The sequence below is a fragment of the Botryllus schlosseri genome, chromosome 4 (assembly GCF_051294905.1).
Source record: "Botryllus schlosseri isolate E-star chromosome 4, Bs_hap1, whole genome shotgun sequence".
In the NCBI taxonomy this organism is placed as follows: domain Eukaryota; kingdom Metazoa; phylum Chordata; class Ascidiacea; order Stolidobranchia; family Styelidae; genus Botryllus; species Botryllus schlosseri.
The window spans coordinates 993025-1019467 of record NC_137239.1 but is presented as its reverse complement, the minus strand read 5'-3'; the positions used below and the strand labels follow the sequence as shown (position 1 = coordinate 1019467).

General features: G+C 39.4%; 2 long non-coding RNA genes across 2 annotated transcripts in view; one reads left to right on the top strand and one right to left on the bottom strand.

Moving 5' to 3' along the window:
• Positions 1-26443, top strand: part of LOC145437866 (uncharacterized) — a 430122-nt gene that overhangs the window by 107040 nt on the left and 296639 nt on the right. The gene's annotated exons all lie outside the window — the stretch shown is intronic.
• On the bottom strand, positions 961-22223 carry LOC145436822 (uncharacterized). Its single transcript, XR_013914421.1, has 4 exons — positions 21541-22223; positions 12127-13114; positions 5221-5310; positions 961-1885 (listed from the first exon to the last, which is right to left on the bottom strand). It is a non-coding gene; the product is annotated as an uncharacterized LOC145436822 (long non-coding RNA).

The following is a 26443-nucleotide window of genomic DNA, read 5'->3' as shown; positions in this document are numbered from 1 at the left end:
TCCAATAGCTGGTTGACATGTGTTTTGTGAAATTGTGCATGAAACCAATCATGGCATTGCCGATGAGTGGGGTAATAGACTGCTATGTCGCGACGAAATTATTTTATTTGTTTGAAATCAACACACATTATCTGAACTTCAACTTACACTTCAACAATACTTCTCAGGATTTGCTGTAAAGAAGTATAGGGATGGGTATATTTTAGGGTCACCATACGTCCTCTTTTGAGAGGATTTGTCCTCTTCTTTGACAAAACTGAAAGTGTCCTCGGACGACGCCTGAATGTCCTCTTTTTTGGGAATTTGTCCTCTATTTTCAGAAAAAGTGGTAAAATTTCATCAAAAAGTCGACATAACTGCAGTATCGGTAAGCAGAATTGTAGAAAAGTGGGTAATGCGGGAGTCCATAAAAGTGATGACTACTTTTTAGTCAACACAGTGGAATTGATAAAAAAAAATTCAAATTTACCAGTTTTCTTGGACGGAATCACAGCTTTCAGAATTTTTGAGAAGTGACCTCTTTTTTCGGATCTCAAAATATGGTAACACTAAGTCTATGCGAACATATTTTCATTAAAAGCTGCAACCGAGAGGCAATGCTTGGAAAACAACGAAATGCGGATATTTTTGTCAACAACTAATCATCATTTTAGTCGAATATATGTTCAAGCAATTAGTAGGCTATACCTATTACCAAGTGATTAGATTTTGAGGCATCTCTTTTGTAAATGTGTCGAGAGAGTTTTATAATTTTTCTTGCGTGCCACAAGCCGAAAGGGTTTGGGAATAACTGCTCTACACCTTGCTTATAAGTACATTAGTACATCACATTTCGCCTAATTGCATTTTTGTTATATATGTTTTAGAATTGGACGGATGGCAAATAAATGTGCTCTCCATCTATGGATTTTATCCCCCGTGCACAATGTGTGCTTCAGGGTTACTCCGCATTCGTCGAATGTAAAATATCGTTGGAAATGCACCAATACTGGTTTGCATATATGCAATAACGCACGATCCCTTAGGCTTAGTGGCTTATGTGTTTCAATATGAATGATGTGAACAGTTGAAATATGTATTTTTTACGCGACCACAAAGAATATAATGCCAGTTTTATATCACATTAAAGATAATTTGGCATTATTTGAGCGCTTAATTCATTGCTCTTTGTGACAATGTTGTAGGTTGATCATGACTTCACAATATGTCATTTCCACAAACGTTCGTAGCTTTATACTACACGATTCGTATGCTGCGATACGCCGAATCGATAGCCTTCCTCAGTGGGAAAATAGTATGGAAGGCATAGTTCTCATTGATAACTTGACTCTTAATTTTAAGGAGCGTATAATTTCAGTACTGGAAAAATCCTCTCTCGCTACCCTACTCGAGGCATTAGAATTAATGCTCGGTTCATATTATTAGAGTACAGGAATCATTTCGCCCAATCCTCCGTATGACACGCGGTGACAGACTTGAGAAGACGGCCATTTTGTTCCAACAACATCACCGAGACGAATCAACCACAAGCCGCGTGAAATTCTGTTAACGGACTGTATACACTACACAGCATTCGAAATTCCGCTTTTTGTTTTGATCGTAAACAGCAAGCTACAAGAGCACGAAGTTCGTTAGCCTCTCGACAATCCAGGATGGCGGGAGAAAGCTAATCGACTATAAGAAGGATCTCCTTTAATTAGGATGCAGAAGTCACCAAACCGGATTGGCAGCGTATAGCTCCAGTCGAGTTTAGTTTAATTATGTGAAACGGTGATTAAGTCATACCTTCGATTAAGATTGAGCTATCATTAAAATTGCAGAGGACTAATCTTGCAGATTTCGGAAGACTTGTCAGGGTGGATACCGCGAGGCTGTAATCAGCAATCTGCAAACAAATCGCAACGCTCTGATAACGATTCTAAGAATAGAAACGATCACAAAATCTCTAAAATCTATAGATAATCTGGAGCTTCTCGCGCGCCATCCAGAGTTGTACAAATTACCGGATTTTTAAACTGCGCAACTAGAACTAAAAGTTGATCTACTCACTTTTCAAAACTAGCAACAAAAACTAGAACTAAAACTAAAGACTAAATCCCCAACTAACTGACTAACTAGATTTAATTATAAAGAGAAACATTAATACTTATTTTATCGGAATCGGATCGGCTCAACACGAATATCAGTAGGTTACAACAAAACCAGACAGATCCACGACAATTTCTAGTTTAAAATGGAGGGGGGTAGACCTCAAAACACACCCTATGGCTACGCCACTGTTGGTAATAATGAGCTATGCAAGAGCAGCACAAAACATAACACCGGTATCACGATTCCCGCCAAAAGACGACACGTGTTTTCTAGTTGTTCGGCAACTATTTTTAAGAACTAGAACTACTCACTTTTCAAAATGCATAATTACAACTAGAACTACTCACTTATCAAAAACTAGTTAGTATAAGACTGACATAGACTCAATGATAATGCACGTACTGTCATATCAACATGGTACCGTCTGGCTAGTGTCAAAATATTCCAAATATCTTCCTCAGTAATTGTATTTACGCTCCGAATCTCCATACGTGCGATAACCAAAAAGTCTCGACTGCTGCTGTAAGGCAGTCAAAAATCAGACGAATGACATAGCAATAAAAAATTTGCTTGAAGGGGAAACCGGTATCATCGACTTGACTCAATTGCGGAGTTTCCCATTACGTTATCTGCGTTCGATTGTAAACATGTTTTACAACTTTTTCTCCGCATTTTGATTTTTTAATCCACGCATGGATTTATCAAGTACATATACGACGTTTGGATTTATCAAGTACAATACAAAGTATTTGTAGCAACATCAACATTATTCCAATCTTCATCTGTCATTAGTTTCGATGTGTTAATTACCAACTTCACGATGCATAGTTATCAATCGTGTTGATTGACTTGTTATGCATATTATACTGGCTTTTCATTTCAATCAACATGCTCATTAGTTTCATCGTAAAAAAAGCAGGCACCCATCAGTAACATATCGCCTCGTCTAGATGAATTCTAGTTTTGACACCTCCCGAAGCTAAATGTTGTACGAATGTACATCGGCACAGTACTCGTAATACCTGGCAAACTCATGTCACTATATGACACTCATGTTGGGCATCGGTATATATTTATGTAGAGGAGGGAAAGGGGTGCTGCTCGGTAAGTAAGGCCTTTCAACCATGGCTGTTTATTCATGGAGCTATATATGTACCATACTGGCCAATATAACAAAGTATATCAGTGATTGTACCGTAGTATCATGGACATAGATACCATACGGTTATATCACATCAGCATAGGTTGTCAGTAACGAGGAACTTCTACTGTTTTGGAGTAGTTAAGTAAGTCTTGCCTACCAGATATACTTACGCGAGTGATTATGTTTGTAGACTTCTTCCACTTCTTCTAGACATTTTAATGCTAATAAACCGTATACTTATTTTTTGACTTGAGGTTTTGTAAAGTAGAATGCAGTGTTGGCATACCGGTATATTTCCATTGAGATTGTAAGCGAAATTGTCGTAACTACCGGTCGAAATACACCGTGTATCAAGGTATAGCTGATTTTATTTGACATTGGCAAATCGCGTTCATTTCTAGTGGCATTAGTTGTTTGTCGTCAAAAGGGATGATATACATTTTGCAATTTGGGAAGAAGCCATTTCGATCAACCGAATCTACGTTTTGAAACGACTTACTTACTGTTTTCGGATATTCATTGACTACTAGGGATGGTGTGAACGTGAGGTTCACGTTCGCGTTCTGTGTGCGAACCTCTGAATTTTAGAGGTTCACGTTCACAAACGAACCTTGGTAGGTTCTGCACTGTGAAACTTTTTCACATATTACAATTTTCACTTTATTATAACATCTTTGGTTGAAATTTATTGCATTTCAACTGCGGGCTACAATATATGGATGGCGCTGGTATCATAAAAAAAACACTAAACGAGCATGCACCTTGACAATCTCAAAAATTTTACTTGCTTTGTTACAAAAGTTTGCTCGAATATTTAGTGACTCGCTGCTGCGAGCTTGACCCGCAATCACTCAACATCAAGAGCAAAATACACTGCATGTAGGTAGACAGCGAATGATGCTTAAATTCAACCACTCAATGAAGTTGATATATTTGTCTGATGTAGAAAATCTATGAGACGTACAGGGTCAATCATGATTTCATATGTATAGGCTATGTTAATTGTATCATAAAAACCAAATCCGAGAGATTTGGGTGTTGGCTACTGCTGCATAACTTGTTAATGGGGTAATATCGGTAGCAAGTATAGAAACCAGTGTTACACTCTGCTCTATATCAACGTAGCAATACTTAGACGCCGAATACATTGTCCGGTCTGGCCTAGACCGTTGAGGCGTTAGCTTATATTCCCTTGCAAGTCCTCGTCGAAATTGGATTATTATATCATTTGATTGCCCCAGTTGATACATTTGGCGACGTTTAAAACGTCAATATGTAATTCAGCATTGTGGCATTATGTGGCCCGAGTCGTCGTTGAGTATCGTGTACAATAATATAGGCTATCGCTTTACTGAAATGCAGGGTTGAAATTAGCAATATGACGTCACGTGGCGTAATGAGGTTCTCGTTCGCGTTCACACAGAATCTTTCAAAAAGGTTCGCGTTCACACGAACCTGAACCTCTCAGAGGTTCACACCATCCCTATTGACTTAGTCCACTTCAAGTAGCTTGGATGCGTCTCGGAAATCTCAACTCCTACCGGCAATTGAGCAGAATATTATGGCGTGAATTCTACTTTCTACGATAACAAGTTTGACCACCTCCGCATATCAGATCTCTCGAATATCTGTACAAAGTTGAACATTCCTCCTTGCAATAATTGCTATATATTAATAACGAAACCAGACTCTACAAAATACCAACCTAGTTAGCTGAAGGTCAACTAAACACTGGCTGAAGCCCGTACCATTTATTGTTCATGTTAAGTTTATGTGGAAAGCCGATCCGATTCCGATAAAAGAAAAAGTAATGAGTTGCTTTTGAATTGAATTTATAGTTTGCTGTATTATGGATAGGTTGTTGGTTTTGGAAAGATCGATAGTTGTAGTTCTAGTTCTTGTTCCAGTTGCGCATTCTGAAATCCAGGAGTTTGTACGAGTTGTGACCAGGGAATGTTAGCATTTATAAATCTACATACGGTCACCTGCATATTTTCTCAAATGTGCTTGATTCATGAAGACGCGAAAAGCCCCAACTCGCATCGTTCCCGGCTGTCGAAGCAATAGTTGGACTCCTGAAATATCGTAATGTATTAAATTGCACAATGCACATCGATGTCTGATAGACCTATGCGAACAGACGCCCATATCTTTTAATAACACTGGTCAACACATATTTTTAGACAGACAAAGTAAGAGTGGTTTGGGGGGTTATGGAGGGCATTGATTACGAATATGAACTCAGTTTTTCAAATTGTCTTTTGTTTTAGAGATAACACATTGGGATATTTTGACAAAAATCTCCCATTTTTGCTGTAATGGGTAGATAGAAAATCGGCTCAGTCGTACTATAAAGTTTAGGAATTCAATCTACTTGTTATTTTTACACACAGAAGACTCTTTTAATTCAAAATACAGCAACAGCACTATATTTAGAGGTATTCGATTTATCATAGTTATAAACTTCAGAAATAAACTTCCGTCATATATATAAGTATTTACCTAGATACTCAAATAACGTGGCATTAATTCGATCAGTTTTACGTCAACCACCTATTGTAAATTTGAAATAAATAGTTAGAATATAATACTATTAATTTATTTTAAATCACAATTGTTTTTTGTACGATTTTCTCCTGTAAGCAATTTAGTGCAGTTTCTCGAAAGGTTCCAGTAATGGTCTGCCATAATATGGTCATCTCATCTGCCCTGATATCTTTCTTTTTTTGTTTTGATGTCTTGGCGAAACCTCTCCCCTTGCTAATCAACAAGATGATCAGGAAATATATCAAGATGACTGAACAGGAAGTGAACTTCTATGCTCGTGTTTATTCCAAGTTTTCCATATGCATACGAATTTTCGGACCAACTTTTTGTAGTTGGGTACTTTGTGATCATCCAAAAAGTTTTATTTACTACATCTTAGGAGAAATTCATGCAGTGAACTCCTTCCTAATATGAAATTGGAATGTTCCATCCGTATTCGAATCTGAAATCTATCAAAGATACCAGATTTAAGCTTCTCGTTTGATATGGATAAGGTATACCCACTTTGTTGACTAAGCGGAAAATTATCCATTTACAAGTAAAAAGAAATGAGACGCATATGAGTATTGTAGTTAAGCTTTTCAACGACAAATTTTACAGCTTCATACTCCTCTTTAATCTTGGTAGAATGACCTATTAATACAGAAGAATGTTTTATTTCCGTTGTGCAAAAGTACAATTGTTAGGCGTGACAAACTGCTTTGTTGACAAACAAATATTTCGCATCGGGTCATGTTAATATTGATAGAATGACTGAAATAGACATGAGGGTTCTTCATAGTCAATTATCTATTTATGGGCAGTATAAACTTAAAAAGAACTACGATTCTCTTCCTATCAAGTGATATATTCAATGGTAAATATAGTAATTTTGTGCTTTTTTAGTGGTATAAATTTCTTCTGAGCAAGAGCCAATCTGGCAAAACTAATGTGATATTCGTAATCTCTCTAATTACCTATATGCCGGTTGCACGTGCTGAAATGCTACTGATCTTTCAGTGAGAATGCTAGTGCTTGATTCATTGGTAGACAAGATTTTCGAAGACCTCGATAATTTGAAAAATCGATTGTGCAAATAACCGATCATATAGTTCCGCCTTGGAAGCTTTTCCGAAACAACGTAATTTCGCAGAAATTGCGCATTCTTACGTCAAAGCTATATTTGGGTTGAACTCGGCACCGCTCACCGTCCATTCACCGTAAGACGAACAATTCTACCTCGTTATACTGTAATATGATACAAAATGGTTTTTGATAAACTATTCACAGTTCGCCTGACTCATGACGCATATCAATATACACCGGTATGATATTTCATATGGAATATATTGTTTCTAACATTGGAGCCAGGTGGTGAAGGTATAAGAGTCGAAACAGTACGTGGTCTTATTAAGCTTACCAGAGTCACAGACCCACTCTACATGTATATTATCTTTGCAAAATTCTGCAGAACGTATTACATTGAAATATTGCAAAATATGTACATATGTGCATATGTAGTTATGTACACATGTGCAATATGTACATATGCACATTGGTATCATTGGTTTGTCATGCATGAATGACCCCAACACTATCGGTTAATTTCACTGTCTACGTCTTCATATCTTCCTAGACTCGGCGACGGTCGTGAAATATAAATTCTGTCAGTCTTGAAATTTATTTTGTCCTGTTAGTTTGTTGCCAGGAAATAATTGTGTGTTGCTATAGTCGGTGCACCGTAAGATTTCAGGCCACGGTCATCTACTAATAAAATGGTTTCTGGAGGTTACCTCTCGCGCTGAGTTCCGCGCGTAGACCGAAGTACACACATATTACTAATACTCAGCATAATAGTCGATTAGTATTCGATTAGATATGCATCACTGCATCTCAGCAAGTAAACAGGCCAGAGGCCAGTGTTTCTCAGCCTGTCGTACAATTCCTTCCATTTGAGGATAAATGTGAACTATCGAAGAGCTATAGATTACTAAAGTAACAGTCAAATACCAATCAAAGGTGATTTAACACCAGCGAAATGAAATAATAAATGGAAAAATCGACTCCTACTGTCAGGCAATGTCAAGACGTCTTCTCTAACCCAAAGATATTTCTAGGTATTGCTGCTGGATTTAAATTGTATTATCATCGGGTCGATTTATATATTAAAGCTATCTGCTAGACACGCATAAATATATATGGGTGCGTGGATCTATGTATGTTAGTTTGTCTGATTCCGTATATTTAATGTACCGACCATGTCACTAAGACCAGACGATGTAGGCCTATATTGGAATTCCCTATAATGGAGTTCCCTATAATACCTCTTGTAGATGTGGCGCACAAAACGTGTGATCAGATAAGGAACATTACCAGGATGTCACTAATAATAATATAATTGACACTAATAATAATATTAGTGTCAAGCGAAACGATTTTATTTCCTACTCTTTCACTATGCTGCACCAATCAATCGCGACTTTAAAATTCCAACCGGCTTCGCATGCTTCACGTCTTCACATGGTCTAATTTAGTAAGGAAGAGTGGGTAACTAATTTGCGTATTTGATGTGGAATGAATGTAGACTTTGGAGGATGGGCTGAATGATTTCCCGAGATTCTGAATGTATGATCATGACATGATCAGACTTGTGAGGAGCAGGCTGAAAATGGTGTGTGTGTAGACTGTGTACGTGTGTGTGTGTAACTGTGTATGTGTGTGTGCGCGCGTAGTTATGGTAGGGGTACCATATTTTTAGAGCCGAAAAGAGGACACTTTTTCAAGTTATATTAACCAACATAATAACGGGGACTTTATACAGATAATCGTGATTCTAGCTGAGTTGACCTTTGTTTAGTCAATATTCACGGTATTGCCTGAAAAACACGTTCCACGGATAGTTTGTGGCGGTTTTTTAGTTAACCTTCCCGGCAGTTCCAGAAAAACGCGGTTTACACGTTTAGTTTTAGACTTCGCTGTCAAATCGCATTAAAATCAAGACAGAAAGGAGGACGGCATTCGACATTTTGGCGTGGGAGGAGGACATTTTACTTTTATACATTTGTTGAAACAAGAGGTCAAATCCTCCGAAAAGAGAACAAATGGCATCCCTAGCTTGTATGGGTTCACGTCAATTGTGTGATCTTGTGGAAAATTATGATGGTAGACTGTCTCAAGCGGTTTCGTTAAGGTACAAAGATATATGTTAATAGCCCAGGATTGCTAAAACATCGAGGAAAATCGATCACATTGACGAATATCAAAATCAAAACCAAAATGATGTTGCTGTTAGCGGTATTCATTGTGTTTTTCCACTATAACGGTCATTTACACCAGGTCGATATTCTTTACATTGATTCTTTATCTACCAACTGTACAGCAATTGTAGCACGGCTATGGCTTTTTAAGACACCGCTTACGCGGATCAGGGGGGTCTTTGCATGCTCATTCGTGATCGTGTTCGTAATCGCGTTCGTGATAGCGTTCGTAATCGCGTTCGTGTTCAGGACTTTGCTCAACCGAACAGAATATTTATCTTCGGTATACGTATTACACGTTTTGTACGTACTCGTGATTTCTGTTCGTGATGAGTTGGAAATTGGAAGTGGGAAACTTATCACTTCGTTTCGTATACATATACATCAATGAGCTGAGAAGGATTCCTTGATTGCTTGACTACCCATCTAAATTTGTTAACGGCAAATTCTGGGAATTGATATTGAAGTGCAAGCAGAGGTCCAGACAATATACTCAGAATTTGCGTATTGATGATTTATTTATGACTTGATTAATGATGACGTGAAACGAATCAAAGACTTTTTGAGACCTGTATTTTCCTTATGGCAGCCCGATTATGACATGGCAATTACCCTGCGCTGTCGGCAATGCCATAATGGTTTTCATCGTCACGGCTATCTAGCAGCTATTGAAACAGTAAGGGTGCTTTCTAATCGCAAACGCTTGTCTGCAAGCCAGTTTAAAATTTTATAAAATTCTTTATTGCAGCGTTTTGCGGCAACGACTTCCATGTTATTTTTTGGGATGTAAATGAAATTTGGAGCTATAGATAGCACTGTATCTCAAAATGCGCTCAATACTTTACTCACAGTTGGCTGGGATACTTTTAAGATATCTTTGCTGCAATTCTGAAAGCCTCCTGAACCGAGCGCTTTAAGAAATACTAAAACTTTGCGCTGTATGCCGGACGATGACCTAATGGCCCATGCGTATACTATATAACATTCATTAACAGTATATCATGATAATAAAAAATATTTAATAGTTAATATAATTATAGCACGATCATAAATAATATCACTCTGGTGTAACTGGCCGTTGCAGTTGAAAGGAAACATGAATATTACAAACAACAACAGTATACGGTGGCGAGATAGCGTAGTGGTGTAATCCACATAGCTGCAACACCAATGGTTTGCGGGGTCGAGTCCGACCGAGGTCGACTCCAGAATTCCTACCTCAGTGTTGAAGGTTTATCTAGGCTCCTCCTCGCCATCTCATCCGTGTAAGCGGTGTCTGATAAAATCCTAGAAGTGGGCGGTGCTACGAGTCGGTAGCTATGGAATAAAAACGAAGAAAATCGGTCTGGTGTAAATGACCATTAATTGCAATCGACAAACACCATGAATATCGCAAAACAACAACAACAACAACACATTCCGATAGGTGTAAACAAGTCAAATACACTATATTTTGTGGAAATGACCTATACATGGGTTTTGTCTAGGTTAGGTGCGCTACTTTTTAAGCTTACTATGCGTGACATGCGAAACGGAATTTTCTTTCTCGATGATTCGTAATTCGTGCCGGGTCACGCTGTTTTACAGATGTAGAGCAATATTTATAGAAGTCGCTCATTTAACAATTGATATCTGAGTTACAATCTTCATACTCGTACAAAACCGATAATTTTAGTAATGACATCAGTACAACAAAATGTGACCATAGGCTTGTTCCAATTGTTACATTTCTCTGACTATATGCGTCAGTCAAACTTCGACAACTAGATAATTCTAGTTGCCTGATTGCTGGGGCCATTTTTATATGACCTTAAAAAATCAATAATATGACTTTATTCTTTTTTGAAAATATGACTTTATATGACTTTATGTGAAAATCGTGTATTTTTACATGCGAGCAACGTCCCCCACGCAACTAAAGAGTAAAACATACGCAACATAACAGTAATACACATCCATCTTTATTTTAAACCAATGTTGTAGTACAGTTTCATTAGCGTGGAATGTTAGAGTCTTTGAAGTTACGATTTGAACGTAAAAATGACTTTAGTAAGGAAAATGAGCGCTCCACAGACGCTGATGTGGGTTGACACTTCTGCAGTTTTACATAAAGCGCTGGGGTGTAATGTCTTGTCTTTGTAGCTCCATAATTTGTCTCTCATCGTTTTTGTCCAATCGCTTCCTAATGTAATATTTGAGCTCAAGCGGATCTTTTCCGACATCAAGGACATATAGATCAGCATGAGCCTCTTTGATTTCCATTTTGAGTATTAAGTTTGAAATATTGCTGTAATGGAGGCATATTTCTGTAAACTGACTAGTCAACTTCGGATCGTTGACTGAATTTGTGACCCTCTTTACTACTCCTTCACCTTCCCATGCATTGACTATTTCTTTCACTCTCGGCATAATATTGAGCAGCATTTAACCAGCTGCCCCAACGAGTAACTATGGGCTGTGGTGGTGGTACTTTTTATATAAAGTATACCACGATATGACTTGATAACTCAAAAATATGACTTTATAACCTCAAAAGCTGATTTATGACAAAACCAGCAAAATATGACTTTATATGACTTCATAACTTTCTTAATATATACCCCATAGGGATGCGTTAAAATTGATTTCACGACTTACTGATGCATTGAAAAAAATATGACTTTAATGACTCTAAATGGCACTACTGATTACACTAATTTGAGCGGAATGCCCGTAATGTAATTCTAATCTAATTCGGCAAATCTATATGCTATCATGTTAATTCGAATGTAATTTCTGGTTTTCCTGAAAATATTAAATGAGAACTGTGTCGTGCGAAACGAGCCACGCTCGGTGTGCGGTACAAGCATTTGCCATTTTCATGCTTTTGGAGTGAACACTGATTTGATATGAACTTTCATTTGATTGTTGTTGGAACTTCCTTCTTTCGCTATTGAATGCAATTTCGATGTTTTTGCAAATTTAGTCATTCCACGCACAAATACGACTCGACATTCCACAGGAAGGTGCAGACACATTGAATATCGTGCGTTAGACTCATATCACATGTAAAGCAATAAATTTAGTGCAATTTAAATACATGGCTGGAAAATAAGTAGGCCTCTTTACCGGATTTCCATCACAGCGTACGGTGCGAATCAGGCCCTCTGCAATTTTTAGTACCAAATGCAGCTTTCCATTCCAATGTAATTAGGCGAAAACGAATAAAATACACTAATTCTTGTGTAGATATGTTCCAGGGGTCTATAGCGGGTTCTGTTCACTAGTGTCAAAATTTGAACATTCTTGTGGTGTACCCGAAAACAGAACCCTCTCCAACCCTCGGATATCTCTCCATCGTAAACATTGACGTGTTTGGCGCGTTGCAATGGGTTGAAAGCAAAATATTTTACTAGATAGAGCAGTTTACCTGATTCGCATCTTACTCTTCGGTGCAAATAAGTGAGATACTCAATCAATAGTTATATGGTTCCTGAAGTTTATAGTTGAAAATATATAGGCCCAATAGGGATATTTTAATGAAAATGTTTTTCCGGCCCATGTCATCATCATTAGAATATCCATTCCGTTCCAGTGATCTATAACTACGTGCCATAACTGCATGTCGAAGCGATGGTGATGCCGAGAGTTCCAACCATTCCATAACGTATAACACGACTATATCTTGAGCGTATGTCGTCCCCGGGCTCATAGGACTTCTTTTTCCTAAAGTATTTATACAATTAGGACATAATTATACATAAAACGGAATTTTTTCAATACACCGTTTAGAACAAAATGTTTTAAAACTTTGAATGCAACTCTAAGTTCATGTGTAAGCGATATCAGATAAATAGTCATTTGTGCAGAAAAGATTGAGTACTGCTGAAATCGACTGGTGTTCGTGAGAAGCGCGCAGCAGTAACGTGAACGCTGCCTTGATTGTACGAGGCCACGCTTGAAAGGAAGCAGTTGGTATCCGTGCAAAAGTTTAGGAAAGAAATGTTTCTTACCTGCATTCTATCGATACGGCAGCTGGATTACGACCTTGAACGGATAACAGCTGCCGGCCGGCTGCACACTCACGAAGGATCAGCAGAGTATTCTATAATGTCATCTGAAATTAAACGTAAAACATTGATCCCAGTGATATGGACTATTGTGGATGGCCGCGAAGTGTTTATGATAAATACCATTCTACAAATATTGTACTTCGACTATTTGATAGGCCTACCATATTTTCAGCACCCAAAAGCAGGGCATTTTTGCTGGCAAGCAAAACGCATATGCAGAGCACATGTAAAACCACTAACTTGTCGAAACGACCCGCATGAAAAAAGGCCCAGATGTTACAGATACCGTCGAACAATGCTTGCAATAGCAATCAATAAGCTACCGGGCTGGTAGGCTACATAGAGAAAGTTGTTGAAAACATTTTCATACTAGAAATTCAGCACGTTTAATGGCTACAGTCATAGGCACCGAGTTATGGGGTGGCAGGGGGGCACAGTCACCCCATGACATAATTATGGGGTGGCGGCCACCCCATACAAAATGCTTGAACGCCCGCCGTCTGTGCTGTCAATTAGCGAGTCTGTGATTATCGCGTAACTGCCAACTATTTACTATTAGCCGATACGCGCGCGACTAATTGTATACGCAGCTTAAACTAGTCCTCATAACGCCCCAATAAATTGTAATCCGTGATTAGTAATCATACAATCGAAGCGACCTCGTTTACGACGTCGATTTCGACACGCGTGCTCTGAGAAACAACAGCTCTCTCTACCGGACGCGCGAATTCACGTTCTACTTCTCTCAACTAAATTGTATTTGCACGAATATTCCTTTACAAAATAATTCTTGAGTTAGTTTCGTGATAGTCATTTTAATTGGAGCGCGAAATAGGACAGTGTGTTTGTGTATGCCTGCGAATTGAAAGTCATTCCTGCGCTAAGTGCGCATATTCAATTGCAAACAATTGTCGCGATGTCAGGACTCGGAACTCCGTTGTGCCATACGCAAGTTGAGGAATTACAGATTAGATGCGCGCTTTCTCGTTTGCTATCATCTCTAGGCTTTTAATTATTGTCTGCTCTATACACTCGTATTCCCTCGAAGAAACTTATCAGTGTTTGATTTGTTATTAATACTGCGCATTGTGCAGTGCACGGCATTGAATTATGTTGTCAAATATTGATGCAACAAGGGATTCTCGGAGGCGGATATTCTGAATTTATTCATTTAGTTTGAGCGGGAACCTTCTGAGTTCCAATAAACTTCATTGCTGGACGGACTCTATCGGGCACAACCGTGTCGCGGATCGAATTTCGAACCATCGGGATTTGTATTTCTATTGATAAGGTTGCGGCATCCGTCCATAATGCTCTTGCTGCAATGACACCTGGATAATTAAAATCGCACCATTTCACGATCAAATTCCACTGGCTGATCGGGACTTGCGTAGGCCGCAGGTTCCGGGCTGATATTAACCAGCACGTTGTCGGTATTAAAACCCTAGGTGCGTAGCCAGTGATTTTCTCATTTAAAACTAGAAATCCAGTCCTTTTAAAATGCCAATTCACTAATTCGTATATTATCGATACTGCGTACTGAAAATTAGCGAGAATCATTTGTATGCGAAATGGGTCATCGATGTCTCATTGGCACCATCGGCGGCGGTATGATTTAGCGCAGTGGTTCCCAACGTGGGCTATATCGCCCCCCAGGGGGCGATTTGGCGGTCTAGGGGGGCGAAAATAACGAAGGGGGCGATAGGGGGGCGAAAACGGACGAAGGGGGCGATAGGGGCGAAAACAATGAAGGGGGGCGATAGGGGGGCGATGGCGCGTTAAAACGGCTGTATTGGAGTCGGGACCGTAACTACCGCACCCCAAACCCCCCAATTAGAGGTGGGGGCCCGAAGTCGAAGGAAGTCGAAAATTATTTCGGGAATTAACATGAATGATCGAGTAATGTTTTAGAAATTCATGCGACTTTTTCAAAAATTAAATATTAATTAAATATTTTCATGTATCTTGATTTTGGGGTCCCCGTCACCCAACAAAAATACGCATGATTTATGTAAATGGTAGACGTCGGCCATTACTGCGCCACGACGCACCAAGACATATGAAGTTAGAGGCCATGTGACATGCGACTGCGAGAAGTGTGCCAGAACGATCAGCAGCGAGGAAACCTTGGCCGAAAAGGAATGCCCTTGTGCTGACCGAAAACTTCGATATATATACCATACATATATGTGTAATTGCCCATAGGCACCTCAATGGCTGGCGTCGAATGTTCCTGTCCTGGTGACCTTAACCCTACAGGACAAATGCCATCCCGCAAGGAAAAAATTATTTGCCAGTAAAGAAATACCATTATGAAATCATGTGCGTCTTTTAGTTTGGTACGTTTTGTCGATTTCCATATCTTCTGACATAGCAGATATAGGAGGTCACGAAATAGCATCATGTAAAGAAGTCAATATAACAACGATTCCGCCCGAATATGTTTAATTATTATTTAGGGGTCCTACCTTTTCCAACATACCACATCGACCATATTGACCGATTCAAACATGAATTATATAAATTTGTCGCGCTTCGTGCGTTTAGACGGAATACGGTGACTCACCAAACAGTACATGAAATTGGGTATATCTGATATGTAGCGACAAAAAGCCCACTGGATGAGGGGGTCTGAGGTTTGGTTTATCACCCTATGGCAGTGCTCTTCAACCAGGGTTGTCGTACACCCTAGGGCTGTGCTTTTCAACCTGTGTGACGGTTCGCACTTGTGCGAATGAAAAAAATTGCAGTGCGAATGACGAAGGTGGTGCGAATAGTGCGAATGAAAATCCGGATCAAGTGCGAATGACGAAGGTGGTGCGAATGGTGCGAATCAAAATCCGGATCAAGTGCGAATGAAAATCGTGATTAATTGTTAACTTTTCTGACGTGGAATAATCCAAATGAACCTAATAGGAAATTTTAGATCAGTGTAACATTTGTAGTTGCGACGCAATTGTAAAAACTTAATACGACGCACCTCTAATCGTATAGCTCTCACAAGCTGTAGTGAATTAATATTCCCGCACTGTAATTATTACGTAATCAAAAGCCTGGTTTTGAAGCTGGTGTAGGGGCAGTATAGTGATCTCTACAAACAATATAGTGGCAGACATAGAGTATATCAGGCTGATAAAATTACGTCAAATTGACTTTCTGCTTTCTTTCGCTAAACAATCATCATATTTTCGTAATAACTGTTCGATTAGCGCGAGGCACGAGGATAGTAGTAAATACCATCATTACAGACTCAAATTTGCAAGTTACTGTTACGAAAAATTTTACCCCTTCAAGGGTTATTAAAGTTTGGACAGCAAAGGGTATAATTTCGGGTCAACACGGTGCCAGAGCTACTGTAGCAGAGGGTACTGTAGCCAAGAAGCGAGACACGCATTAAATACGGCTTCATCATGAGAATTCATGATAAGATTGGTTCGACTGTTTTTTTCTGGAAAACATGGTCGAAGACCGTTGGGATGAACTAATGTGTAGACTGTAGGGGTGTGCAACGAGTGAGTTCAGGCCTATGAGACTCATTCATTTCGAGGCCAACCGCTTCTGCGTCGGGGCACATGAAGACGTAAAGTTTTGGCAAACAACCCGATGATAAAGTGCGGTGCCAAAAACATAAGCGCCGACAAAACCTCGGTATAAAAATGACCGATGCTGGATGGCCAAACATTTCGAGATGGATTGGATATGCTCCGTTATCGGCACGGAATAGTAATGTTCTTGCATCTGAGTAGACAGTAGTACAACTGCGATACGCAGAGGAATTTAATTCGCCCTAATTTGAAATTGCGTGCGTCAGACATGTTTTGTAGAGCTGTGAAGGTAGAAGTGCGGTGTGCGCGTTCTGTATGTCATACATGCCCGTAATATCGTAGCATACATCTGTAATATTAAAAATAAATTCCTTTTCATGGGTGAGGCTCGGGTCGCGAGATGCCACAAAAACTCAGATTTTGGTGGTAGTCTAAAAGCTGCTTTATCGTCATAAACTGTCATGCATTCTCAAGTTAAATTGAGCTAAAGAGTAGAACACACAGTATCGTGGGTTATTTGCTATTCTCATAAACTTGCGAGACAGAAGTTGGAGCAACGTATCATAATGTAGCGAGCTCTAATGTGCCTACTCTCCTTGATCGTTTGCACCTTATGTTCCAAAGACACAATGCAAAAGCCTCAACACAAACATGTGGGTTTTTCATCCTTTCGACAACCCTTCGCGGGACCTTTGTGTCAACTCTCATGAACGATTTTTGCCAGCAACCATTTTTCACTCGCGAAAAATACGCTACGTTTTGGATAGGAGTGCAGAACAGATTTTAAGACCCGGCCATTCAATCACTAGTATACGTTGTTGTACAAATTCACAACAACATTGTGTGGCCGAGAAGGGTTTCATTGAAATAATTGAAAGCAATATGAGCGAAAAAAGTTGCCTTTTTAATGAGACACTTATGATAGCTTGAGCTACATAGTAGCCAATTTGCTGCACATCTGAACAAAATGTTGGTAAGTAGGCCTATCTTAACCTTCTTTTTGTATAACAATTTTCGATTAGTTTGTGCGAATGAAATTTATTTTACAAAAAAAGTGCGAACGGAGCTCAAAAAGGTTGAAAAGCACTGCCCTAGGGTGTACCAGAATTTGCAAAGGGTGTACCACTCGGATGGGGTGTACAGGGGTGTACCAGATCCGAATTACAATGAACCGATGACTAGCTATCACAAAGGCAGGTTTAAGGGTCAGTACAGGTTGACGCACAGGTTAATGAGCAATATGGTACGATGCTATCTCAAGTGTAATGCTGTACACAGCTTGATTGTGATGTCATAAGCAAATATTAGCCGTCGGCAATAGACCAATGGTTCCGTTTGGTGTTGGAAAGTATGCAGTTAACAAACATGTGTTTAGCTAGTCATTTGTCTTTTAGTGATTTTTGAGGAAACCGCCGCGATAATTCAGACTTTTTGAATCCGCACTTCCTATCCGACCTTAATAAATACCGCAATGCACATAAATGAAGTGACAGGGTCGAAACAGCTTCCATGTTGAAATCGAAACACTTTTGTTTTAAAATGCCGATTGTATGTCCAATATTTCGCCATATACATTTGCAATTTAGTATTTTGTTATTAATTAGTGATTTAAATCAGCGACAATAGACTGTGTATAGTGGTATATGATCTGGGGTTACTGACATCTCTTGCAGCCCATGTGCTACTATCGACTGTGTGTGGTGTGGGGCAGGCCTGATACGCAGTAGGCTGGTGTGCCTGCTATCATCACTGATCTGAATTACCGCTTCTGCAGCAGTAGCTTTAGCTACTCTTTCCCCAATACTGTTACATTTAGGTTGATTATCGTTCGTAATGTCATGCTATTTTTGCTCTGACACGAAAGAAATTCCAATTTGCGTGGCGGGGGCATAACTGGCTGCGAATAGACTCTATGACCAAATACTATTTTATTCAAATCCAAATATTTTGACGGCAATAACTCCGCTTCTACTGGTCGAAATTGAACCAAATTTGAAGAACATCGTTTTCATAGACAACCTAATACTTTCATGAGGTGAACAGAAAAGTTTCAAATTTTTCGTTATTTATTTTTATATAATAAATAGAAACTTTCTTCTCCCGTAGCAAGGCGGCTACTGGTTGGAATTGAACCAAATTTGGTGTGTAGGCTTAAGTTAGGTAACCTAACAATTTTATCAAGTAGCCAGTACGATTTGAGAAATTGAGTAATTTTTGCAGACCCCTAATGAACAGGGGTGTACGAGTTTTGAGCAAACGTTAAGAGTGTGTACCACGTCGAAAAAGGTTGAAGAGCACTGCCCTATGGGGCCAAAGACCATGACCTTTTATTTCGGGGGGGGGGGTTCTGACGAAGTGTTGTTTTTCGGTACCCAATATTTGGGGCGCGATGATCGGTGTGGAGCTTCAAAAGGGGGCGATGAGTCGAAAAAGGTTGGGAACCACTGATTTAGCGCCTCCGCATGCAGTCCTACTACCGTCTGCAGAATCAATTTCGCTAAACAGTAACAATCTTTGAGTGTAATATTGTTTGTGTTTATGTATCTTTTTCATTAAAACTTATGCCCGCGTCAGAACAAATTGTGCTCGTTGCCATTGCCGAATTTGGGTATGTAGGTATGACTAGCGCACCCTGTAATTGTAATTATTGCAGGTTTGCGGCATGTCTGCAATTTCGTTATCAGCGCAACCGTGCAGGCCTATTGTACAGTCCAATAAAATTGATCACTACTATGTCTTTCGCACAGCGTACTTATGCTGATTTCAGCAAACCAACGATCGTTATTAGATGTACAAATTCGACCTCATCGTTAGAAACGTAGATTTCATCGCGCGCTCTGAGAAACAACATCTCCTATCGCGATTTGACGATCAAATATACGTTCACCTTTTACAAATTAAAGTGCATTATTTGCATCGATGAGGGCCGCGAGCCGCGTTTAAAATATTTTGTGAACCATTTTTGTGATAAATATTCTCGTAGCGCAAAGTTGAACAGTGTTTTATTGTGTGTGCCTGCTAGTTGGAATTTATTCCAGTGCCCATAATATTAATCCAATTATGCTTTGCGAACGTAAATCGGGAAATGCAGCAATGCAGTCAAAATCGATGTTTTAATCAGCAACCGAATGTCGCGATGTGAGCTACTCCATACTAAGTAAAAACCCATTGCCTTGACGGTAAGGGATAATTACTGATTGGCCGCACGCGTTTGTAATCATCATTCTTGCCTGTCTTTCGTGTTCCAGAATTGTCGCGCCGTGTTTCTGCTCAGTCCAGCGACGAATGCCGAGTGCGCGGCAATCAATGACCTACTTTCGCAACCATCTCAGCGGGAGATCGCGTCGCGTTACGCAGTGCGATGCGATATGCGTGCACAGAATAATCTCGCTAATTGGCCCCGCGTAACACTGATAACACGGCTTGTTGAATTGCAACTGAATATTAGCGTCAGAATGGTTATTTCAAAAGGAAGTGGTTTTGCGTTTCAAAAGCGGGGGGGGGGTGTTTCGACACCCTCTGGCTACGCGCCTGCCGCCACCCCATGCAAAAAAAGCTTTTACAATACTAATAATAATAATATTGAATGCGGATGATGTGAGTTGGCGGAAATATCTATTTGCCAAACTGCTCTCGGCACAAGTACCGCAAATAAATTTACAAATCGGAAAATAGTTCGAAGCGAGATTTGCAACAGTTTTATACTGTAATATCAATCGCAACGCATGTAAATTATTTGTTTTGTCGTATTCAATATTATTCTGCCTTCAATTTGTGTCATCATCACACCATGGTGAACTCACGCTCACAGTCCCTTGTGGAGCGGAGTACCGATGGTAGCAGCTCCAGTACTGCGCAGTAACTTTGATTTATTGAAGCCTACAGAGATTCCTACATATGCTAGCAACAGTGCGACACCCAACGCCAGAGCATAAGTTTAAAGTTTAAACCAATGGTTACCGACCTTTCTCGGTATCGGAGCCGCATGAAAATATTCAAGTACTTTAAACGAGCTTTTTAAAGCATTCACCTTTGGATTTTACCATCCGGCTAATTTAAAAGCATGCACATAAACTTCTATAGATTCTGTATCGGTTATTTTAGCATTGATGAACGCAGATTGGGTAGCGCTATCGATTGAAACAAACTGCAAATGCATATCGTTACTACAGCGTAATATATGGTCACCATATTTTTGAATCGGAAATGGAGGACACTTTTATCAAATCATAAAAGTTGGTTTACCGAGATCAAAAATAACTGATTTTGACATATTTATTGGAAATCTTGCTGTGTTGACTCCACTACCAAATTAATTACCCGCATTTCTGTGGTGTTAACTAAAAAATGGTCCTCACACTGACTCGACTCCCGAATGACCCGCTTTAACGTCCGCGTTACTTATATCACGTCATTTATGTCGATTTTTAGTAGACCCCGACCATTAGCCTAGCTGGCAAAGCTGTAAAGTATGACGAATTTTCAAAAAGGACGACATTTAGTTGCCATCGGAGGAAATTTTCGATTTCCGGAGAAAGGAGGACAAATCCTCCTAAAGGAAGACATATGGTAACCCTAATATAGATCTATGTATCTCGTTATGTGCAAGCTCTTCACATACATACATGCATGCACTTATTGCACAAGTTGGCGGGGGAATATACACTGAGTAAAATTGCACTTATTGCGATTAATAGTTGTTTATTAGCCATTATTTTGATGTTAGTAAACTCATATACAAGCATATACAGAAATGGACGGGAACTGTTCATTGAAACAAACAACAACTGTTTATCGGAATCTTTGGGGCATATGCATACGTCAATGAGAGCTGCGGCTGGGAATCACTGGTTTCAACTATTAGAGCACCCTGTTCGTTTCAGAAGCAATCCAATGAAGATAATATAGCCATTACTTCCACCTACCGTGGGCATTCTTTCGCCATAAGAGCGTATTGCAATGGTGATCGCACTTCAGCAGGAGTCCCATGACATTCTAGTGACACCACTTCGTCAATAGATGCACCAAACAGAAGGATAGTCTACGATGCCTAATTATGCAGGCCAAATAAGCTGCAATTTGTAGCAATTTTTAACACGAATGGATGTTTTTCTTTAAAATTGAAATTTAATTGAATATCAAATCAAATTGTTTCATAATAAGTCTTTTAAAACCCGTTTTGTAACCAAACCCGTCACGACCGAATGAGTTACTGAAAAGGTACTCGGGAGGGATTGAGCTTATAGTCGAAGCATGTCCTATCAAACCCGATGTCATAACCTAAGCTACAACTGAGCCGGAATCCTTCGAATGCCCGACTAGTAAACAATTCGCTCGAAATAACGTTTTAAGAAACGGATTTGCAAATGACAGAGAGAATCTTTATTTTTCAACCTTGTAAATCGATAACATACATAACGAAAATGAAATTTGGCGATAAAACAGAGCTACCCAGGTTAGAAGCATCTTACACAGAAGTTGTTACCCTCAAAACTTTATAATAATTCAAACAAAAGCAACAACAGCCCACCAGCATCGCGAAGAAATCAGAAATTTCATGAATAAAATAAAGCCATCGCAAATACTTGCATGGCTTGACAGCAGAGAGTTTTTGCTGAGACAGGGACAACCTAAAGGAAAATTTGATTTGAAGCTCGTGAGTATTCGAATGCGTGTAGAACAAATTATCAAAATATAATGAATGAATGTTTAATAGCAGTTAAGTATTTGACAGGCAACATACAGTCATCGGTGGATATGAGCTTAAATATTGGCAGGACTTCTGAAAACCGCAGTTGTAATCTCGATCCCAAAATATTTATTCGATATTAGCGCGTACCAGTCGTGTGTAGTGTGTACTGTGTGGCCAATCAGCCAGGCTTCGACCATGGAGCGCCATCTAATGGGAGATAAATTGGAATCACCATCGCCATTAAATGTACGCAAGGGTAGATAGTATTAGTAGACATAGTAGATAGGGACTCTTTGGCGAAAGTGCTTGTCGAAAAAATATTAAAATACTGTCGTAAGACTATATCTTATCGGTAGGGATAGTGCGAAGGTGAGATATGTGAAACTCATAAATTGTGGGATTCGCATTCGCAAGCGAACCTTGGTAGGTTCTGCGCTGTGAACCTTTTCGTATAGAACCTTGTAAAAAGGTTGGCGTTCACACGAACCAGAGCCTTTCAGAAGTTCACACCATTCATACTTATCACTATCATGGTGAAATATTCAATTTCAATTCAGTTTATTGCTAACAATTTCATCATTTCCATGCACCACAAGACTGTGACACAATGAAAGATAGGAAGGTGTCGAAACGACTTGGAGTCATTCAGAACAAGCTACGCACGTTAGTGAAAGTGAGATATCTGTGAAAGTGAAGTCATGATCAACTCACAGCATTGTCACACAGTGCAATGAAATAGGTATGGGTCAACAAAAGCCAATCATCTTCAATGTGTGGTAGAACCGGCATTATTCTTTGCGGTCGCATAAAAAGTACATTTTTGAAATTTCCGAATCGTGCATATACTGCTGCGACGCCAAAATGAGTGTCGACTCAAACTCTAAAATACTCGGTTCAGAATCGAAATCTCAGGTACTCGATTTTCAACAGTCCTAGTTTTCATTCAGCCAAATTTTCATTTTCACTCCAACGCGGGTGAGATACTGTGGCGTCGAATCAAACGTAAATGCAGCAAAGTGTTGCATTGTTGTCTACAACTATAGTATTTCCGACAGTCTGAAAGTTGCACGTTTCTGCGTATAGCTATATGCTTCTATGATTCTTGCTATTGTTGCATGAATATGCAATATGCATATATGAACAGTGAACACTGAACAGCGGAATTCATGATGTCCCATACACAAAAATTACAAGTCACGTGAAATTTGATTTCAGCACATTTTCCGTCATATTTGCAATCGTACAAGTCTTGCAAATTTGACACACTCACAGCCGGCAATGTTATGGCAATTCCTATACGTGACCACGGGTACCCGAGTCCGCCAGACTTGTATCAAATATCACACCTTTCAAGACTCGCAACTACAAATAGAACTAGAACAAACGATCTTTAGTAATCCGCAACTAACTAACTAAAACACAAATAACCATATTCAATTCAAAAGCAGCTCATTAATTGCAAAAAGCAGCTAGAAAAATATTGGAGATAGAATCGGTATTTCAAAAGGAAGGGGTTTCGAGTTTGAAATGATAGCAGTTTCGACTAGAGATCGACCGATATCGATTTTTGCAGGCCGATATTGATTATCGACACACTCACAAGGCCGATAACCGATAACACAGGCCGATTTTATTATGGAAGGAGAAGAGAACCATTTCCCCCCAAAATATTATATGTTAGGCAAGACGGCACTTGTACATGCCACAGAAAGGTGAAACACAAACTTGCAAACTGAAGTTAAAAAGAATTATTGCTGAATTGCGCACAGTCATTGAAATTAGGCTAACCCAAAATGCAAAACGGGAGGTGGATTGTAATGCAGGAAGCACAGTTACTCCGCATGATCACAAGAAAAACTTGTCCTGCAAGCATCAATCTGTCACTTATCGTCGATTTCCTGAGATTGAGAACATGGAGCATTGAATTTCCAATCTTTTTTTGATCTAAAATATCGGTCGCGATGACGGCCTTCACAGGCCGATATCGATGATCCAGAAAGTTCCCATTATTTGCCCCGATCATCGGCCATCTCGATAATCGGTCGATCTCTAGTTTCGACCCCCATGATCAACATGGGCTACGCTATCTGTTAGTATTGATGACTCTAAGCTAGCAATGGGCGCAACAAAATCGTACAGCAGGACACCGGTATCACGATTCACGCCAAACGGCGACACGTGTTTTCCAGTTGTTTGTCTAGAACAGAGGTCTCAAACACGCGGCCCGCGAGGGCATTTTGTGCGGCCCGCGACGGCATTTGGGAATTTCAAGCATTCAAGTGCCATATCTCTTTTTATAGATATAAGAACTTAAAGTTCACGCTAAAACTACTATAAAAATCACAGCAAACTTCTTTATCACATCACTTCTAAATGTTACCATGAGGTATGGAAGATCAGCTATTACATCACATTTGTAGTTCATGATGATAAAACCTGACCCGTTGATGATTCTTGACTGAAAATTATGATTTGGTTTGATGCGACCTTTCGTAAATTACTCGATTTCGGATTGACTGTGTGATTAAATAAAAATGACTCGAGTTGAGTCGGGTCAAATGTTAAAATCAGAGAAGGACTTGTGGCTCGGAACGGGGACTTGGTGATCCTACGGACGAAAAAACCTATGAAATTTTCATGGAGACTAGTAATATATCAAGAGGTCGTATCAGGGATATATAGAGCTCTATATATCCCTGGGTCGTATATAGCTTGCGTTGCGCATGGTATATAGTTATCTAATCAGGTCAGTATGGCAACCATTGGTATTCTGTGACCGCCGTGACGTATAGTTGGTTACATGCTGGATGTTGTTTGTTCTCTTTATGCATGTAATTATCAGTGGCGAGTAAGGTAGTAGTAGGCTACGCTCTACAGCTTTAACACCAATGAATTCTTCGGCGATTGGACAGTTCTATTCTAGGGGTTCTTAACCAGGGTCCGTAGACCCCATCGGAGTACGAAGCACCACATCAGGGTGTACGAGATGCATTGTGGAATTAGGCCTATATGCTGTGGAATATTTCCTTGCTAATTTGTTAAACTGGAAAATAGTCTTCAAGCTACGCGCGATTTTATGTGAATGGGATTACTGATTTTAATATAGGCACTATCGGAAATTGTGTTGAAAATGGACAGGAACTCCGTGAAATCTTATTGGAAGCACAAGGGTACGATCGCTAAAAAGGTTAAGAAGCAATGTTATTACTATGGCTCAATAATTATTATATTTAGGTTGTTGTTGATGTGTTCCAATAATAATCGAAAGCAAAATCTAACGCTGATTTAAGTTTTGACTTTGGTGATGACAGTAACAATAGCATATGCTTATCACGACTATATCAAAACTAGGATTAGGCTAAACCGCTCAAATGCTCTGATATCAGATCAATCTTCATTAGATTTTAAAATGTTCTAAATAAAATTCTGGCTCGTAAAAGGTCCACTAGCTGCAATATTATAACCCGACAGTTTTACGATTTCATGATGCATCCTCTCGCATGATGGCTAATAACTTAATAACTCACTAATTAAACAAAATTATGCCTGGCACAAAAACAATTTTATTCAAATATTTGAAAATGTAATATTTTTCCGTGTCAAGCGTGAATAGTACAATAGTAAGTTACATTTCCGCGATGTTTGTGGAATGCCTGTCCGCAAGGTCCTGTCAAATAAGGCCTACTTGGAAATTATACATTGAATATCCGTATTATTGATGCTGCGGCCCGCGACGCCATCAAAACTAGGAAATTGGCCCGCAAGAACATTTGAGTTTGAGACCTCTGGTCTAGAACTACTCACTTTTCAAAATGCGCGACTAGAAATAGAACTAGAACTACTCAAAATCAGTAGTTATAGTTGACCGTTAACTAACAAGGTTGGTGGTTTGTACAAGTCTGTTCTCGATATTAGACCAATTCTTTCGTAATACTGCGCCTTTTCGGGGCGATATTATATTACATCAAATCCAATATATCAGAGATACGAGCTCTATAAGATTCCGTAACGACCTGACGATCGTAATTCTACGCATATGACTTCAACGCCCATTAAAACACGTGCACGTAATTACTAATTACATAGGCCTACCTGATAATGAAGCATCATAACTGTACGTACATTTTGATATGCAA